The following is a 15513-nucleotide window of genomic DNA, read 5'->3' as shown; positions in this document are numbered from 1 at the left end:
CAAGGGATTTATTCAGTAAATGTGTTTCCATTGTAGTTTATGTGCATGTTTTCTTATTAGATAAAAAATGTATCCACCTCAACTGAGCAACATTGTTTTTTTTATGCACATCGTGTTTCCATCCACAGTTTTTTTTATGCAGTATCCCAAAATGTGCATAAAATAGGTGGATGGAAACATAGCTTTTGAAAGTATGTCAAGACAAGTTTTGATTGTTGACTTGATTGGAAAATTCCAATTGGAATTTGGAAAATTTTGGAATTTTCTATTCAGGATCAACGACATACAATTTGGTAACAATTGTGTAACCATATTATTTTTCTTAAATAATTGTAGAAATTATGCCAACTTTGTCTGTATATATTTTCCTTGTATAACCAAAAAAAAAAAAAAAAAGTTTAAATATAACATAAATATATTTTTTTATAATGTTATATTTAATACATTTCCCATTTCTTAACTCTTATTGTAATTTGGTAAATTCTACTTCCTGTGATTCCAATTCATCATCATCTGTGTTGTGGTCAATTTAAATTCCATTTTTTTTTTTTTTTTTTTTTTAATTGTGCATGACCCTCCTGAGAAGACGAACACTGACATAAAACTACTGACTAACTTGTTTTATTTGTAGAACAGCTCATTTTTTGTCACTACAACTTCACCAGCAAGACATCACGGGTAAGTCCTGAACACTTTACTAAACTAACTCTCCTTTTCCTCTCTCTTTCTGGATTTTCTTTGAGCATGGACTTTCAGTGGAGGTGTGTGATTTAAAGAATGAGTTGCTATTGTTGCAAATGTTGACTGTACACAGTTTTATTTTAGTATTATTGATAGTCTATTATAGTATTTTTTTTTTTTTTTCATAGCTTTTGTTTTTATATATGGGACTCCTCCGAACTGAGGTTAAAATGGTAATTGATTGATAATTTATGCTGGGTACACACCACATGATAATCGGGCTGATTTTGGGACCGATTTCTCAAGCATTAGTGATACACAGGAAAATTATGGTATTTTTGAATTGTGAGGCTGGGCTGTTTTATGTGCAGTTCAGTAAATCATGCCATTTGTATGAAGTCCTTATGGACTTTTAAGTCCAGAGAGCCTTTAAAATGTGAAGCAAGCAAATCACCATTTCCCAATTAAAACCCAATTATGTGTAATTAGCGAGAGCGCTTCCTGACCGCGTTGGCTTTGTGTGTGAAAGCGGTCCGGTTGCTATCATTTGTCAGTGTTTGAATGTGTCGTCTTTCTTCGGGGATACTGACACTCTCTCTTTAAATGGCCTTATCGATTGCATCCAGTCTGTGTCTCTGTGTCTCCCGAGGATAACCTCAGCCAATCTTAAGGACTAGTCTCTCTCGCTTTCTCTCGCTCAGCGTAACGCTTGAAAGGAGATATAAATCTGTCCTTTTAGACGGTCTCTCCATACTGACGTGCACCTCTCGACGTCTGTGCCGGCCAATCCTGACACTCGTGATGAATGGAGGGCCCAATCGGGGGACGTGACCCTTTGCCTCTTCATCCTCCCGCCTGGTTTCCTGAAATGGAAGAAAGGCTTGGCTTTTGTGGGCGCCACGGGTGGTTAGAGCCGTTCTTCTGTAGTTCCTCTGAGCTTTGGGTCCCTCAAGTCAAACAGAACTGCGTAACTTGGGGGTTTTGTACCTACATGAAAGAAAAGAGAACAAAGACAGAGAATAAAGGTGTAGAGCAAGTATATAGGCTGCCCAGTAAAGTAAGACTTAGAAAGGAAAATGTTGGGAGTTGATTGGTGAAATGATGATGTTTCCTAAGCTCTGTTACATGCTACATGCTCTGTTCAAAACATAGTTTTCAACCTTCTAAGTCAGCATCCTAAGGCAAATGTAACCTCATAAAGTGGTTGGAAAAATAATGGAAAATAGGCAATATTTCTTTATTAAAGACTCAGTATGTAAGTTTTCAGTTTATATTCATTTTTAAACAGCATGATACTAATATTTTCAGTCCCTGTTTATACCTGGAGCCAGATTTACTAGCAGCTTGCATCAGCACAAACACTCTTTTGGTGATAAAAACTACTGTCAGTATTTACTAAAACACGCAAAAATTGAAAAAATTAGTGCTGAAAAGGCATGGACTGAGTCATTTTTGTGACTGACCTTATTGCATATGCATTTGTAAGAGTTTCCCTTTCAGATGCAAAATTTATGGAAGGACAGTATTTAAATGAATCATGCATTGTGATTTACTATGGTTTGCACTAGTCAGTTTACTGGTATTTGTGGCATTATTTAATTGACCCATTTTTGTATTTCTTTAATTTACCCGTCGTCTGTAGATCACGAGCAGAACTTTCCACTCCCATCGGTGCTTTTTTGGAATTGCTAATTTGCCCTGTTTAGTAAATCTGGTCCCTGGTATTAAAATGCTTTTTGGTTGATCGGATCATAAGTAAATGAGATGGAGAGACATACCCGTTGACACCTGGTGTTTTAATCCATCTCTTCTGTCCACTTTTGACTACTTCTGTCCTGATTTCTTCAAGAGGAGGGTCTATGGGCGGGTCAATATTTCAGGAATGGTTAGAGAACATTGTGCTTGGTACATTTTTCGTCTTCAAACCAAGCTTGGGTCTCAAGGGACAAAGTATAAAACCCAGCTGGCTTCCCATAACGTTTAAAAGTGGTTGAAAGTGGACAAGCTCAAAACATTTACACCCCCGTGATCCGATCAACCAAAACGGATCTTAATACCAGTTGTAAACAGGGCCTTAAGAAAGAGTTCAGAAATCAGAATTTGGTAAAATAATAACCCTGATTTCCAATCACAGCTTTCATGCATCTTGGCATGCTCTCTATCAGTCGGTCACATTGCTGTTGGGTGACTTTATGCCACTCATGGTTCAAAAATTCAAGCAGCTCGCTTTGTTCGAAAAGAGCCATTTTTTATCTCTTTTATCTCTATTTTCCCCCACTGGTATTTCCTATCCAACAATGGACGAATTTGGCCAAAAGAAGTGTGTCGAAACTGTTCTTAAACTACCCTATGGTGTTTAGCTGGTCTCCCAACCAGGATGAGCTTGGTAAGGCTGATCTGGTTTGCTGGTTTTAAAGGGGTTGTGGGCACATGTCAGCTGGTCAGGCTGGGACACCTTAAAGCTGTTCTTCATAGACGTGATGGTGTAAGTGCTGCCTGCGTATGTACTGTAGCTCAGCAGTTTGAGAACAGAGCTTTAGTCTCATGCAGATGTGACCCAATTCAGACCACCAAAATGATCAGAGTAAATGAGGGAGAGATGAAAGGAAAGAGAAAAGATTGAAAGGGTTTCTGAAACAAACACAATATCACTGTCAGATTCATTCATTCTCTCTAGTCTCCAGTACGTGGGACACTTTTGAAGACTATAGTAAAGCTTGACCTAGTATATATTGAAGGGAGTTTAAAATAAAACAATAATACTCAAACCTCTAGATATGGCTCATACTGTAATACTATGATATTTGCCCCATTTTTAATAATAGCACACTTCTTTTTGACAAAGCACAATATTTTTGGTATTACTGTATGTCTGTAGGATGAGATTCACCTAAATACATATTGTAGGGCAGTTATTATAGTTAACTAAAAACTACTTTACTAAAAGGTATCTAAAAGGTAGTTTTTGTCCTAACTAGAAACCTGATACTCACGATTATGACTGCACATGGTCATTGACTCGCCTAGTCTGAAAAATAAGCTTTTTCAATTCTATTTAAGCTTAAGAAACAACATTTATGGGACAGTTCATGTCAGATTTTATTGCTGATTTAAAATATGTTATTTAATTGTGAGTTCGTCAAGCAGAGATTTCAGGTTTCCCCCATTCAAATAGATAGGACTTGGTCTTGGATGCCCGAAATAGCTGCCTGGATTCATTGCAAATATGGCCACCAAGTGAGCCAACTTTCCTTGAAAGGGACTTTGATGTGAATGAGCGACCGCATATGCACGAGGTTATTCATTTGTATAAAACACGCCCAAACCATCTCCATATAAGCACTTTCCGCACAACCTTTCCTTTACAGACTTTCCTCACTCTTTGGACAGATGTTCTTGCAGTGTGAAAATTTTGAAATTTGCGTTCCGTGTCGGAATTTCTTGTTTTTGTTTCGGACTGTGCAAGACCGCACATGACCAATTTACCCAATAGCATTTCGCCACCCCGGGTTGCCAGTTGGCTGAAAACACATGCAGCGAATTGCAGCCATGGAAGCCAGCAAACAAACTATGTCAGAGATCACAGATTCTACTTGACCTAAAAAGCCTCAGCATCTATCTAAAAATCTCTGAACAGGAGCATTTAAAATGTGATATCAAATAAATAAATCAACTAATTATCAGTGTGTAAGTCTCCTCGCCTTCCAATGTCAGTTGAGCTCGCTCCTGTTGCATGTCTACAAACTGGCAACCCCCGAGAGCATTGAATTCTGAGGAGGAGGGAGCGGGGCAAACAATATATTGAATTTGGACTGCAGTACCCATTTCAACCACTAGCTGTCATTCTTACATAGAGCCCCTTTAAGATAACATTAAATTATTATATTATTACAGTCGCATTAAGGTTAAGTGAAACTTCTTAACATGACTGCTTTTTGCGTACCTGTGGTTTCAGTTGTTCTTAGATTTTTTTCGTAAATTTAGAATATATTTTAGCATGAACGTTTTTGGTGGACCACGATTCGTTTGTGAAAACGTTTGCATGCAGATTTCATGCACAAATTTGTGTACACGCGTGCTTAGTGAATAAGACCCTAAAATAACACTGACTGCTGTAGGCGTTTTGCAAAGCTACAAGTTTGAGTAATAGTTATAGTGATTCTGACTGCTCACTAATTCAGAAACTTTTTACAAGTTGGAAACTCAATCATGACATGAATGCAGCATTAATAGTGGAGTTTCTCTTAGTCCCTCCATTACTCATTTGCATTCATGTGCCAAATTAGCAGTTTTATGGTTTCACCCGACCTCTGGTTTTGTGCTTCATCCGTGTCTACTTCTCTTTAGATGTGACTTCAGATGGAAAGAATCTGAGATTTTGTCTTTTACTCTCTTCATTATCCTTCTCTCTCTGGTTTCATCCTGAGTCAGCTTTCGTTCTACTCGTTGGCGAAATATTAATAAATTCATATTTCACAGATGATAACCTTCCAAAGACCCCGACGTCATTAGACATTTTCCCAGCATTCCCTCTTTTCTGTGTTGGCTTCTAATTCTCCTGTTCTTCCTCCCATCAGGCCATAGCCGCTTTCATCCGAGGCTGATGAAGAGGATGCTCTCCAAACCTTTGAAGGGTCTCTGGTTTCTCCTCTACCGCAGTTTGGCGTCAACACGGCAGTTCTTCTGCTTTCTAGAAACACTCCAACAGCTGACTAATAATCGCCATTCTTGCTTGACTTTCACCAGCTCATCCGGTATCCCGGTTCACGGAGTGACGTGCCCTCTATTTTGATGTGTCAGGCTAATACATGCGGCCCATTTGTCTTAGTTAATTGGGGCAGAGCGGAGCATTGTGGGTAACTCTCTTGTGTCTGTACTGACTTCACCTCTCCTCCTTTTCTGTTTAAATCGGTCTGAGTGTTTCATAATTTACGCCTCAGGAGAACCGAACTCTGAGCTCAGAGCCGAATCAAAAGCTTTTTCTACCTCTTCTATTTCCATTCATCTGCTCTGGCTTTACTCTCGTTGACTGGCGTTTCTGAAGGGAGAGAAGATGGGAAAAACTGTAAGACGAGAAGCATACTCTATGCACAGTTTTATTGTAAATACGAGCATATTTGCATAACTTTGGCATTAACAAACCTCACTAATGATGGTCAGAATATGCAGTTGCATTGTTCAAGTCACTTGCTGTAAATTTACAGGCAATTTAACTTGAATTTGTTAAGTTTCTTTTGTTTTCAGTTTACTAATCTAATGAAACAGCATGCCAGTAAGACTATAAATACTGTACATACCAAAAATCCATAATTAGCGTCCTGACACATTTTGTACACTGCAAAAACTGTTTTTCTTTTGTCTTTTTCCAATACAAATATCTAAACATTCTTAAATCAAGATACATTTACTTGAGAAGCCAAATGACATGAGAGATTCAGTGTTGGTTTATAAAAAAAAATGTGAGTTTATGTGAGTTTATGCTTAAAACAGAAAAATATCTGGCAGTGTGGTCAAAAACCAAGGGAAAACAAGTTTACTTTTCTGATGCAGTTGGCAGATATTTCTTCTGGTTTTGAGCATAAACTCACTTGATAGATTTTGATAGATTTTTCAGAAAACCAAACTTAATATCTTATAAAAACGTAATAACCAAACTTAATATCTTATGTCCTTTTGCATCAAAGTAAATATATCTTGATTTAAGAATGTTTAGATATTTGTACTTAAAAACGAGACAAAAATACTAAGTGATAAACATATTTTTTGCAGTTTAACACAATGATGCATGACATACGCTTTTAAAAGTAAAGGTTCTAAAAGGGGTTTTGACATTGATTCCACAGAAGAACCATTTCCGTAATCAGTTCTTAAAAGAACCATTTTTTTTTTCTTAGTGTGAAGAACATTTTATTAATAAAGAACCTTTTCCACTATAAAGAACCTTTTGTGGAATGGAAAGATTCCAAGGTTCTTCATGGAACCATCAATGCCAATATAGAACCTTTTATTTTTAATAAAGAGAGCTTGTGCAACTAGAAGCATTTGCATTCATGTAGGCTACTTAAGAGTATGTTTCTGGCTTTTGGTGTCTGGTAATTCAAGCTGTGATCGGTAATCAGTGGAGTGTCTGTTCATGTAGTGTTTTTAATTAAGGGTAATTGTGCTGCCTGTCACAAGGTTCAACACGCCACACATCTCCCTCAATACGCGCAGAATTAACTCTGAACCGCTGCTCTATAAAATGTTTAGTATACAATATTTTAATAATCCACACACAGAATATATTTTTGAATTCCACTGTGCTGCACTGTAAAACTCATTAAGGTCAGAATCATTTGAAGAAACGTATTACCTCAAAACATTTAAGTAAACTAACTAATTTTTTTAAGTTAGTAGAACATTTTGTGACAAGTGGGGCGGGGCAGAGAGCCGTGGAAGCGGAGCAAGGCCAGTGTGGTGCACAGGTGTCTCTCATTATCGCGTCACCGGCATCCCTTCACTCCCACAGCTCTCAGCCTCAGCCAGCTCATCATAATGTTAATTACATAAACATTACATCCAGATCTTGGTTAAATGTAAGATAGCAAATAACACATGCTATTATAACTATCAGAGAGACTGACATTATATATTTGCATGTGTAATCAAACAACATACAGTATATGTATTGTGTCTCCTTATGTTAATCTTGTGCAAAAACACAAAATAACACTTAATGTCAACATTTATTTTCCTTATACAGTCTGACACAACGCATGCTGGGAATTAGAAATCTGCTGCAACTCAATTACATTAAGTTCAGCTTACTACAATCAAATTTTGAGTACATGCAACTTTTTCTATTAAGTACAATGAACTTTCATAATTGTTTGAGTGAAATGAACTCATTTAATTTAATTAATTCCACTGTTCGGTTTTACAGTGTGCTTTTCCATTGTGCTAGACAGACATATTTGACCATTTTGCTTGCACCTGGTGTATTTTTCAGGGTTTTGCGCATGACACAACATTTTAAAAAAGTAAAAAGTTAAACTTTTAAAAATTGCATCTTGAGACCTTGTGTATTTTTCCATTCCACTGCCCTGCATGATGAGTTCTGTGTGAATGATCCCTTTGACCTCCACTTGAAAAGTGTTGCAGATAACGTCACGGAAAGGCGATTTTACAAGGTTGTTAGCAAGAAAATGGGAAGTAAACTGAAATTTGTGAAAGCATTCAAAAGGGGTAGCATGCATTTTAGCCTAGGAAACAAAAAAGTTGTTTTGTTTTTAAATAGGTTTTTCATTTATATATATTTTTTTTTTTCAGCTTGATTCAGATGAATGAACTTTACATTTAAAAGTTTTAGTTAACAAATTTATATATATATATAATATATATATAGATCTCTAGGGACCGACATTTTGTCTGTGTGTGTGTGTGTGTGTGTGTGTGAGTGAGTGAGAATGGCAGGGTCTTAATGCCTGATTGGGCTGATTAGAGGAAGTACTGCGCTTGCACTTTTGATAAATTGCTTTGATGAGAGAGATACCAAATGAGCAGCAGAGGAGCTGTTAAAGAGAGAGAGAGAGAGAGGGATGTAGGTGGAAAACGGATGGCTTTAGGAAGGTTTAATGTCATCACTGACCTACATCAACTCATGAGCAACTCCTCAAGGGTCAAACAGCCACAGAACATCAGGATAAAGATACAGAGATAGAGATCAGACTGATATCTGATCAACACTGTACTCCGTTTGTTACAGTAATTTGTCCCAGGAAACATTTTAACGATAATGTATGAATCTTTAAAGACAGGCCTACAGTGAACTATGAGGTTATGTTGAAGCAGTCACTCTGCATTATTTCAACTTTTTTAAAATAATAATGTTTAACATGATAACTACATTACCCATGATTCTACAAAGAAATCCACCAATCAGAGAATCACAAGCAAATCGCTCCAAAAGCATTGCCAACGAGCAAATCCACCATATATTTTTTTTTATAAATATTGCTGTTATGTCACAAAATGTAGTTTAAAGCGTTTTTAGGTAAGAATGTAGTTATTTAGACCTCAAATATGTGACTCATATATAAACATAGCACCTATTTTACTATTTGTTTTGACGCTTACGCAGATGCAAGCTCCAGGCCATCAGCGGCCGTTCAGTGCTCGAGTACCCGCAGAGAACAGCTTCATCTCAGCCAGTCCTTCGGGAATTTGCCGCTGGCTCTTATGTAGATAGTAGTGAAAAATATAATTCATTTGGGGTATATCAAACAGCAATCTTTGGTCTTATTAATCTATTGCTTGTTCCAGAGCAAAACGTTTTGGGTTAAGGGGAAAATTAAATTTCATAACTTTAGGCTATATTTAACTTAAATCTGTACTAGAGCGCTACTTTTGTACATTTGACTGAATTGTTTGCTTGTGTTTTTTATTTATTTGTGTTTAATGTTTGCTTGTGTCTTTTGTAATGGCTATTTAAATACTGTTCAATAAATACTATTTTCTATAAATAATATGCCGTGTTTGGTATTGAGAAAGGGTCCATCAATAGTATCAGTGAAAGTTACATTATTACAAAGACTGTGTTTATGAGTGAGTCAGAACAATGAAGTTGTTATAACACTGTGGGAAATCCCCTTAACTTTTAAAATGACAATGATTATCGATTTCCTCAGTGGACATTCAATTTTGATTTTTGATAATGATATAATATTATGGACATTGACCTGAAGAATGAATGCTATATCAGATGCAGTTAATACACTTGTTTAGTCAATCTCTCTCTCACAATACCATAATAATCTACATAACACAATAATCTTCAATGAAGCGACTCAATGTTCCTTCTTTACTAGTTCTAAAGTGACGTTTTAGAATTAGTAATATAGGCTTAGGCTCAACTGTTAAACCGTCAACTTGAGATTTGAATCCGTAGCAGAGGGAAGTAGTTCTGCACAAAAGAGGGTTTTAAAGACAATCCGTTGTTCATATTTATTTACACACTTGTGCTGCCGAACTGTTGTATAAACGCAATATCACACTCGTAACTTACGGCAGAATCACAGTCGTGCTGATACACCAGTCACAACATCTTTAATTTAGTACTGTCATATTTATGCCATTTTTAATTTGTCATTTGCAATGCTTCATGCAGAAACATTTATCAATATAAATAAAAGCACATCAGACTCCTTTTGTGTTTGAATGAAGCCAACTATAATTATTATAACAGACTAAAGAGCTTAATTGTCATCTACTGTAAATACTGTCACAGTGCTACATAATCAAAATGATTTTTATCATGCAAAATCTATTTTCTTGTTTCTTTCTTTTGATTTTGCAGTGAAATGTGACCAGGCCATGTTTTGGTGAGATTCACCCACACGGACACACTTTGACGCACTGATGTTCCAAGAACGGTGTCGGCTCAACATTTGCACACTGCAAATCTCTTTTTCCTTGTGGGATCAGAACTGCTTTGCTCCCTTGATCTCTGTTTTGCTCTCTCTGTCCCTTCACCCGCCTCCTCTAGTGTCCAGATCAGTGACATTTAGACAGAAATGGTAATTGATTCATGTAGCGAACACTGTGGAACGCTCCTCCGGTTTGGCAGGCCGTCCGCTGCGGGGTTTCTGAAGATGCTTTCACATGCTCTGGTTATTAGATGTGTTTTCTAGCATTGCTATTGCTCATACTTTGTCTTAGTGATTTGAACAAACATCTAACCCCATCTATAAACTTCAGCATACAGCTTGTTGGGTGATAATACATGTGAAACAATCCCACAGACTTGCATTGACTGAGGGACCTGAGTCATATCTAGAGACCTAGGAGAATAAAACTTTATAACAACTAGTTAAAAGTTTGGCAGGCGTACACATCGATTTGTGGCAGAAGAGTGACGTCTTACCTTGATGCATGGTGTAATGACGAATGCGGAAGCTCAGAGGACAGAGCAAAACAAAACACCAGTCACTAATTAGTAGTCTAAAATGAGACATTTTAAAGAGAAATGTCGGAGGATTTTGATATAAGACAAGAGGAGCTTGAGTTTGTTGCCCAGCCCTATTTGTTTGAACTGCGAGAGGCATCTATGCTTACGCTACTCCTACATCCTGCGTCATACATCACGTCAGGGGTTACTCATTTGGTCCATTTGTGGTCATCTGGCGGAAGCAAGTTATTTTACTTTATAAAGTTTTAAATATGTATATTTTTCTTACAAAAACCCATCGCTTCACTTCAGAGGACCTTTATTAATCCCCTGGAGCCCTATGGATTATATTTCTGATGGATGGATGCATTTTTGGGGGGGCTTCAAAACAGGCCCCCAAAACAGGCCCCCCATTCACTACCATTATAGAGCTTGGAAGAGTCAGGATATTTTTAAATATATCTCCGATTGTGTTCGTCTGAAAAAAGATAGTCATATACACCTAGGATGGCTTGAGGGTAAGTAAATCATGGGATCATTTTCATTTTTGATTTTCATTCAAAGTTGATTTAATTTTGTGATTCACCTAGCTGGTCGGTTTGGTTCATGTTTTTAAAATGCCTATGGGAAAAATTCTTCTGGAACCAAGGATGCTGAAAAAGTAGGCTGGCACTTTTGCTCTATGCATGTTAACATTTGCAATGTTTATTATTGCATACTTTTTCCCATATGTTTTTTAATAGGTAATACAGTATATACTGCATAGTAAGCAGCACACTAGTATTCCAATCTCAATCATGTAAAAGAAATTAGGAATTTTTGAAGTCATTCTAGTGTCAGTTTCTATTCTTCAATTTCTTATTGTCTCTAGGGATGATGGGTCAGAGATCCCATATCTGAAGAGCTGTATTAAACTTCTTTGAATCCACCACTGTGATCTTTCTTTAGACCACATGCATACACGCTGTGTTTCCGAGCGCTGATGAGCGGGAACCTGATGATAACACCATGCTAATTTTCCCTCGTCTTATCTCATAAGGACTCTGTGGTGGATTCGGCTCATTGCTGTTACAAGATACCAAGCAACACGTGTTCACATTTGATCTCTCTTACACGTAAGTGTGTGCGTTCCTTGATAAAACTGTAAGGCCGAAAAACGTACTGTACACAAGCACACTAATGCAAATGGAGGGAGAACTGAAGCCTCTGTTTACATTCAGACTTCCTGATAAAGTCTTTTAGTTGACTTGATGCTTAATTAGTTGCTTGTCATGTAACTGATGCTTTTTATCCACAGCGATTTAAAACTTCACTGACTACTGCACAATGACGCTAGCATGGAGGAAAGGAAACATAAATGAGATATGAGATAAGTTTGCCATCAAAATCAAGACATCTCAATATGAAATCATCAAATATAAATTCAAAATTACATGACAAAAATTGTAGTTAGTAACGTAATCCATTACACATTTTAGATAATGTAATCTGACTACTTTTTGATTACTTTTAGATTACTTTTGACCTAACTCATTTATAACATCGATTTTAATAGGATAATCTTGTACCATATTAATATATATAGAGAAAGAAATATATTACATTATTTGTTATCGACATGAAGTGCATTTAACATTACATTATGTCAGGATTTCCCAAACGGGTTTGTGAAGGAACTGTAGAGGGTTTGTGAATTTAATGAAAAGCTAATAATTAAATAAGTCATAAAATATGTTTGAAGGACAAAAGCCTTCCAAAGACAGTAATACATGGTTAAATGACTGAATAACAAACAAAAATGTTAGCTAGGAGTTTTTTTTTTTGGTATGCAATTCTGAGAAATGATTTCTGTAAATGCAGTGGTCAAATGCTTTGCAGCCACTAAATTTTCCATGTAATTGACCCTTCGCATAGACTGGGTAAACCCAGCCTGATCTGCCGGCGATTTGATTTCGCCCCGGCAACTCAGTCTGGAAACCCGTACATTCATTTCTGCTGCTTCTGTTACACTTTTGCGGGAACCAATCACAGACTGGCTTATCCACCTTGCTTGCTATTGGCGGGTATAACACGATGACGATAGAGAAGCGATGGCAAGCACGACCGTCAATCCAATTCCTTTCAACCTCTCGACGATGCTGAATGACTTCTTTAGTTTAGCAAACAAATCGCTCGAGTGGGTGTAAATACCACTCACTTTCATGTTTTTTTGCACAACCTGCAAAAATCGCTCGATGCCATTGCTGCTTCTGCAAACCACTTATCAATGCTACAAACCAATACAAACTAAACCTGTCTGGAGTTTTCGCGTCGCTCTGCAAAGTACGTCACCCGGATCGTTGATCTGATTGATTGAAGGACTATCCAATTGCGTGAATAATGCTCGTTGATCACACCTCTTGTGCAGTAGAAAATACATAGCAGACTCTCCAGACCAATGTTCAATTTTAAATTGAGCTTGGTCTGGTGATAGCCAGACAATCCTTCGCAGGGAGTTTGATTGACAAGTGATCTAACCAATCAGAATGCCGAATCCGCCATTTTGTCTGACAAAGCAGTCAGGAGTTAGAAGATTAACCTTGGTGTACTTGAACTTTAAAAATGGTGTGTATTGACGTCTTTCCGCGTTTGAAACAACATTCCTTCTGATGTTCATTCATGTTTATTTGATGCTATAAATGAACTAGTAGGAAGAGATAATTGGTTTACGAGCCTCTTGAGCTGAGTCACTACAGCAATCTGTCACGACACATTAAAGAGCCACAAAACAGTTTTTATTGTTTGAATTACTTTAAAAAATACACAATTTGAAAGCTGGGACTTTGTTTAATATCATAAGTAACCTGCTCTGTTTTGTCTGTCGACGTGTTGTCAATGTCCTCTTTGCTCCGCAATGTATTTTTCACTGCATGTGGCGTGACAGCGCCACGGCTTGTCGTACAAAGCAACAGTAACTAAGGGGGGGCAGGTCTTTGCGAAGGGTCAATTATAGCCACCTGACTAGTGGCTGGTCTGTGTGTGTGAATTCACAAAGCTAGAAGACTTTCTGAATGTATATAAGCAATATGCTTTTTTGAAAAGGAACATTTAAAACATGAAAAAGAGGAATTCGAGAAAACCAATATATTATTTATGATTTACTGCCATTGTGTGAATAATATGTAATCATGTAATCAGTAAAAAAAGTAACTGTAGTCTGATTACAAGTACTTCATTTTTGGAATCTGGTGTGTGTGTATGTATATTTTTTAGGTTGCAAAATGTAACTAACACATGGTTTGTATTGTGTTGATTGTTGCTCTCTCTTACAGGAAGCTACAGGGTGGAATTAAATGATGATATGCACTAAATTATAATGTAATGGAACACTTATTGCTGTAATTAGAAGTTATGTTGCCAACAAGACTGAATTCTGACACAAAGTTCAAAATTTGAAATCATCAGCAGTTGTTCTCAGTTTATCAATCAAGCGATAAGTTATCATTGCTGAAATGTTTACAGTCCAGTGGTGTATGCAGAGCTATAGGAGGTCCTGTGGTGGAACAGCTTGTGTGGGCGCCCCGTCTTCACAGCTGAATATTCCTCTGTGATTAATTACGTCTTTTCCGAGAGCTGAAATTTCAGCCTCATAATTCCTAAGCCAATGTCAGCGCTGACGTTACCTGTCAGGCAATTTTTTTCTTTCTTTCTTTCTTTGCTGAGGTCGCAGATCTGAGGTGGGAGCAGTTAAAATCTAATGGACAATCCGTCCTCCCACTGTGCTTCTGTCATACTTGTACATGCTGACTGACAGGAAGACAGCACTCGTTTGCAAACCTCCGAACCAAAGAGCTCATAAAACGAGACAGGTTCCTCAAACTCTTCCTGTTTTAACAGTGTCTGCAAATTACGTGCTCACTTTACTTTTGAGAAACATCCTATGAGATGGGCGCAGTTTCCATTTCCAATAAAACTACAGCTCTGCTGTTATTTTGAAGTAAATACATTTTTATTAATGTTTTAAGGATAATTGTACATACTTTCTATTATGGATTTGTAAAAATGCATACTCCTAGAAAGTACGCCATTATGTTTTAGTATATTTAAGTTTTGTCTACTGCACTCCTGTCATGGAATGACTCTTGATTCTTCCTCTTACAGTGTGTTACTAACATGATACTAACATGTTACTAGCATGTGAACTATTATTATTCTTAACAGAATGGTTTTTATCTGTTCTTTCTATCTTTTCTTGACTGTGTCACTCCTTTAAACATCAAAAATGCATATTCTGAATTTTTATTTTAATGTTCTCTTTGTAACATTCTTCCCTTTGATGTTTATATTTTGCTGTCCAAAACATCTGCGTTCAAAACTCATCCCAATAACGATGAGTCAGAGTTTCATAATCTTTTCTTGAACTTTCTGACTTCTTAAGAAGTATTAAAACTGCCAGTCTTTAATTATTCTCTTATCATAAAGTATCAAATCTCAGCTGAACTCAGTGCTATGTACAGCATACTGAATGAGTTGAGAGTCAGATTTCATGATGCCAGTTTTGCATACTACATCACTGTTGATCCAGGGACAAAATTCCTTTAAACGTATCAGATTTTAGGAATTAGGAAAGGCTGAGGGTTAGGGGGTTTCACAAGAGTTTTAACAATCTATCATTTTTAATAATCTCAGCCTTTCCTAAATTTTGATTTCATGGGTAGTTGGTTAAGTGAATCTCATGAAAATTGCCAGAAAATGCTCCATTACTTCACCACAGAATAAAAAGCATATTTTTTTTTTTTTTTTTTTTAAATAATAAAAGCTAGGCCAGTTCTGGCAATGTTCACTTTTCACAATAAAATCAACTAGATTCGTTTTTTTTTTTTTTTTTTTTCTTTTCTTCCACAGACAGTGTTATTTGGAAGTGGTTG

The 15513-nt window shown here is 36.9% G+C and overlaps 1 long non-coding RNA gene across 1 annotated transcript; it reads right to left on the bottom strand.

Moving 5' to 3' along the window:
• Positions 1 to 827: 827 nt before the first annotated feature.
• On the bottom strand, positions 828 to 7093 carry LOC125250183. Its single transcript, XR_007180746.1, has 2 exons — positions 4990 to 7093; positions 828 to 1668 (listed from the first exon to the last, which is right to left on the bottom strand). It is a non-coding gene; the product is annotated as an uncharacterized LOC125250183 (long non-coding RNA).
• Between the last annotated feature and the right edge of the window lie 8420 nt (positions 7094 to 15513).

This window comes from Megalobrama amblycephala, linkage group LG1 (genome assembly GCF_018812025.1).
Source record: "Megalobrama amblycephala isolate DHTTF-2021 linkage group LG1, ASM1881202v1, whole genome shotgun sequence".
Classification (NCBI taxonomy): Eukaryota; Metazoa; Chordata; class Actinopteri; order Cypriniformes; family Xenocyprididae; genus Megalobrama; species Megalobrama amblycephala.
This window is presented reverse-complemented; position numbering and strand designations above follow the sequence as displayed.